Source organism: Amblyomma americanum, chromosome 5 (genome assembly GCF_052857255.1).
Source record: "Amblyomma americanum isolate KBUSLIRL-KWMA chromosome 5, ASM5285725v1, whole genome shotgun sequence".
NCBI lineage: Eukaryota > Metazoa > Arthropoda > Arachnida > Ixodida > Ixodidae > Amblyomma > Amblyomma americanum.
The window spans coordinates 186,470,270-186,475,571 of record NC_135501.1 but is presented as its reverse complement, the minus strand read 5'-3'; the positions used below and the strand labels follow the sequence as shown (position 1 = coordinate 186,475,571).

The 5,302-nt window shown below is 46.2% G+C and overlaps 1 long non-coding RNA gene across 1 annotated transcript in view; it reads right to left on the bottom strand.

Moving 5' to 3' along the window:
* LOC144133214 (uncharacterized) overlaps positions 1-4,037 on the bottom strand; it is a 23,334-nt gene extending 19,297 nt beyond the window's left edge. The window contains exon 1 of the long non-coding RNA XR_013315007.1: positions 386-4,037. This is a non-coding gene — a long non-coding RNA (uncharacterized LOC144133214). The remainder of the gene's footprint in view (positions 1-385) is intronic.
* Positions 4,038-5,302: the final 1,265 nt, after the last annotated feature.

The window sequence follows — 5,302 nt, the reverse complement described above, 5'->3', positions numbered from 1 at the left end:
GTTGCATATAATCATTGCCCGCCCCTAGCTCTTGAAGTAGCAACGAAGGATCGTTATTAAAACAGGCTCTTTATGGTAGTCGATAAGGCTGATAATTTGAGTACACCTCACGTGACGGTCGCGAGGAAGAAAAGGCGCTGCAGTCGCGTTGTGCTGTTCGCGTGACCACACTCGACTGCAGCGCCGCTAGTTCTCGTGACCTCCGCAGAGCGCACGGTTTCCTCAGAACCCAAGATGTGAAACACTGTGTATTTTAATATCTCAATACTTACAGTGCGACCCTTAAGGAACTTCAGTACGCAAACGTCGAATTGATTCTGACTGTCCACTTGTCACCGTGTCTGTCTGTCGAGCTACCAGAGTGAGCGTGTTCTTCTAACGTTACCTAATGCAACGCCAGCCATCGATCTCAGTTGCTCGCATGGAAAGGAAGGAAAGGGGGAAAAAAAAATCCCGGGCAGCGTCAGCAACAGCGTCTCGTAGTCGCGTTTGAATTCCCCCCATGTAGGCTTCGCTTGTACACAGCTGGCACACACACAGACACACGCAGACACGGCAACACATCATAACTTTGAGAAGCAGCTCCGCGACTCTTGCACAATGTCGCTCCCTCGTCTTTTGTGCAGGGCGGGGAACAAGAAGAATCAAATGTTCAATCAACGCGGTAGCGGAGAACAGTGGTCCTATTTCCAAGATGTAATCCTGCTCGCGCATGTAAAAGCAATAATGACGATGTAAGGACGCACGTATTCTTCGCTGTTGCCACCCGTGTTCAAGCTGCTCTTGCAATAAGGCACAGATCTTGAGTTGGGGCGAAACTCCGCAAAGCGCAATAGACTGCATGACGGCACGCGCGATCCGATGACAAGAGGACTGTAAGCACACAAGTGACTTTTTTTTTTCGGGCCTTCCTTTTTTTATTCCTAATTACCTTAATTGTAAGTCATCGTGATGACCCTCCTCGGACCCCACTGCACGAGTGTTTGCACACTTCTCGTATATTTCTAGCGGAATATCGGCATCGTAAAGGGGGCTTAATGCACAGCAGAAAGAGATAAACCACGCGGAATCCGAACGCGTTTCGTTTGAATGAGCCAAAGCTTCGCTATAACAAAACTCGATTGCGAGGTTTCCCAGTTAAATGCAGGATGAGTTCACTGCAGCGACGCACAGTGAAACGTTGTTTCGGTTTGCCGAATTTCTCGATTTAACGAAGTAATTTGCGCCTCTCTTGAACACTGTTACATTGAAATTTAGAGTAGCCAGCCTCTTCGGCAGTTCTTAAGTTTTCATGCGCAGCGCGTACCATTGCTCGTGTAGTATAGGCTTAGATGCGCGTAGCTCCCATCAGGCGTGGTTGAGGGGGAGAGTTGGCGTTACCAAACAGTGCAGACGTTTACTAAGCAAGGAGCTATCTATCTATACGCGTGTTCAGCCATTTTTGCCCCAAGCGAGTTGTGTCTCTTCAGTAGCAGCTAGTAGCATGCGCGCGCTTCTTTGCCGGCCGCGTTTCTTAAATTAGTTAGCAATCTCTTTAAAAAGTGCAGTCGGATCACGTTTTGCTATTGGCCAAGAGGGACAGGTCACGTGAGTGACGGAATTGGCGATGTGCTAAGGTGAGAACGCGAGCGAAGGCTGCGTGGAAGGAAAACAGAGCTGAGAAAGTGCCTTCAAGGAGACGCCAAAGTAGGAAAAGAGCGATTTGTGTAGAAAACAAAGAAGGGGAAGAAAAAAATACGGGGCACCGCGATTCACCACAGTCGCGTTTGGTGAGCTGCGCAGAGCGCTGATTGGCGGGGGGGGGGGGGGTGATTGGTATCAAAGGGGGAGGCCTTTATTCTGCAGTAGACGTACCCGCTTGTTTTTTCTCGTGCGCATTTAATTTCCGCTTTTCCAAAAGAAACAGACCTGAAGGCACCCTTTGTTGCAAAGCGAGTTCGCGGTGGTCTGGAATTATCGGAAGAACCCCGAGACTGCCAGGGCACTCTGGAATTATGCAGAGATACTCAAGAAATTATACGTGAGGGTAGGAGAGCACGAAAAGTGGAACGGTTTTGGATGCAAGCAATATTACGCTTTAATAATTCGGTCGAACAGTAGAATGTGTCTTCGAAGGGAGTCGGTTTTGAAAAAAGGTCGCTGTTCATCACGACACGTCACCTGCTCAATGCCGTCGACATGACTTCAGCGAGCGTCGATTTGGGCGCTGTTTACACGTATCTAAGAGAAGAAACAAAGAAAAAAGTATACATCGGGAGGGAGGGCTAGCCGTGCCATTATAAATTCGGTTTGAATACTGTGGAAGGACGTTTCTGCCAGGCTGCCTCACGGTGCAAAAGATAGCTGCCCTATACGTTATCGCAGAGTTAGCTCGGCTTCGTGCGACGGTACACTGAAAGAGGCCAAAATGGAAGCTTTGGCGAGAAACCAATTTTTTGAGCAGCAGGCACAGTCTTTGTGCAGTTGGACATCTCTTAATTCATTGGACGTTTTGTCTGCTTAGGCAAGATTGTATTCGGCGCATCCAATTTTTTATTTCTGTTTTTCGTTGGGAGAAAGAAACACATTAAGTCACCTCTCTGTTCGGCAGCTAATGTCCCGTCAACTCGACCCGCAAAATAGGTTTCGAGTAGAAATCAAGTGACCGCCCAGTCCTTCCTATTTCCTGATCAGGCCTCTTAAGCCCAAAAGCCTGCAAGCGACACAAACTTTCACAAAGGAAGAGATACAGCTACTCCCAACGACCGAACACGGAACTGGCGGCCAGAGACTTCTAACTGGCGCCCAATGCTCACATCCTGGTACTACTGTCATGTTTTGCTCACTGGCCAGTAGCGCGCTCGTTCCCAGGTCGCTCAACCAATCGCTAAAGCCAGACGTCGTCAGGCAGCGCCCTCTGCCCCTCCGCTAACCAATCGGAGGTGTTTTAAATTTCGTGCATAACCGCATAACTGCGGCGCGCACCCGAAACCATGGATCCTCAGTGTCAGTATCCCCGAACCGTTCTGCTTTAACTCAACATTCGTTTTCACACATACGTGTACAGCATTCTATCTAGTGCTCTCTCTGGTACTGATTGATAAAGTAACGGTTGTGATAAAAAATGTTCATGCGATAACGATTGAAGTGCAGAAGGGGGTGGAGGTGCGGTGTATTAGTACAAAGTGTCTAAAAATTTTAACAGTTTACGTAGTTGACTCAAATTTGCTGCTGTGTTTTTTAAACAAGCATCGTATTGGTCTCCTTAAAAATCACAAACGCCCTGCCTTGTGCCCTGAAATGCAAGAAAAACCTTGTAATTTCTACTTCGCTTAGGTTCCTGTGGCAAACACAGTGAGGGTGGTAGCATGAAGGGGGAAAGGTATTGTGCGAGCATACACAAGATGGGAGTGAAACAGGTGCGACATGAAGAGAATAGATTTATATTATATATATACATTATATAAATATATATATGTATATTCAGAACCGTGCTACAGGACGAATAAGACGGAGTAAATATGGACGAGAGTATATTATAAATATATTTAAGTGCGCGCGATGTTACAAAGTGTAATATATTATATATAAATATATACGTGAAACGCAGTCACACCCGCAGACACACCTTCAGACCACACGCACACACACGGGCATAATTCCTCTATCCGGATCTCCTTGTCTTTTCTTTTCTTCAGCTGTTTCTTTGTACTTTTTTTTTGCGACACGTCATTTTCTCATGGCTCACTCTCAACCACCCCTCACTTGTTTTCGAACCCCATGGGTGTTGATTCTGTACGTCTCCATTTCGTGTTTTTTTTTCTTTTCGCCCATTTCATCTCGAGCTGTGGAAATGCACAGAAAAAAATGAAATGAATACAACTCGCAGCCACGACATCTTTTTTGCCATATATTGTTACTGTTTAAGAAAAAAATTGTCGCCAGTAAAAAAAAAAGCGTCTTGGCGAGAAAAATGACAAAAAAGACAAAACCGTCTGGAGTGAGAGAGAGAAAAAAAAATGTGTTACCGCTGTGAATAAAAAAAAAATGAACTGCGGGCTTGACTCACGACTCCCTGTGTTTTCACCCAGTGTTGAACGCCGCTGGAGCATCTCTGCTCGCGGACTCACATCACCTCGGACTTTTCAATTCGTTTTATTTCACAGAACAGTGCCATCTTGCGAAAGCTTAGGTATTCTCTGGGTTCAAGAACCCATTACGTGGCAGTCAACGGTGCATCTTCCACAGGTATGGAACTTGCACCCCTCATATGGACCCCTCATCCGAAGGTCCTTGAGGTGTACCTCGAGGTACAATGTGAGTAAATGTGCTGCAGATAGGTATTCATAAAAACACGGATCAGTTATACAGCAAATAACTTGCGCTACCACATAAAAATCCTGGTTATGCAAAAACAAACGCATCGGAGCAAATCAATTTCCTTGTAGAGTTCGAATGCTCCCAGCCTCACCTGAAGGCGGACGCTTACCAGCTGGGTCGGTCGCATAATGCACAACTGTACACGCTCTATCAAAAGTTTACAGCCCAAGGGAGTTTGCGTATAAGTCGCGCAGTGGGGCTCTTGTCACATTCGTGGAAGTCCTAACCTTCGGAGGAATGGAACCAGTGTTCGGCCTACCTCCGAGAGATCTGAAACGCTGGGAATGCATAACGAGCCACACGACTTGGTCCACACGCACACACTCCTGGGCTCTAAACTTTTGGCAAGAGTGCACATAAATCCTAGTTTCACAAGAACAAACGTGAAGACACGGTGAGTGCTTCCTCTAAAACATCCTTTTCTCGTCCTCGAGAATACAAATCTCAAATGCTCACGACTTCGACCTTTGTCGGCCACTCACTGCCTTCGTTTGGAGCACTAACGGTTGGACAGGGCTCCCCCTTTACAAAAATTTCAGTCTATATACTGTATATAGACTTCAGTCTATAAAATCTATAGACAAACTCTGTTCAACAATCTATAGACAATACAAATCCTATAGACTGTCTATAGACAATCTATATATTTATCGCTATACACATTTAGTAGACTCTTGGCTATAGATCATGAATAAACAAAAATATCTATAGAAAGGCAATAGAGTCTATAAGAAGTCTACAGATGGTCTATCCCCCAAGCAGCACAAGTAATTGGCCCAACATTGGAACTGTATTGGCAAAACTGGCCCTACAAAGGACCAGGATGGGACAACCCTGTTGCAATATTGGGCCGATGCCCTGTGCTGCTTGGGACAAACCATTTTTGTAGGGGCCGTCGGATCAGCCTACCAAGGCTTGACCAGGGTCCCGTTCTGGTTCTGAC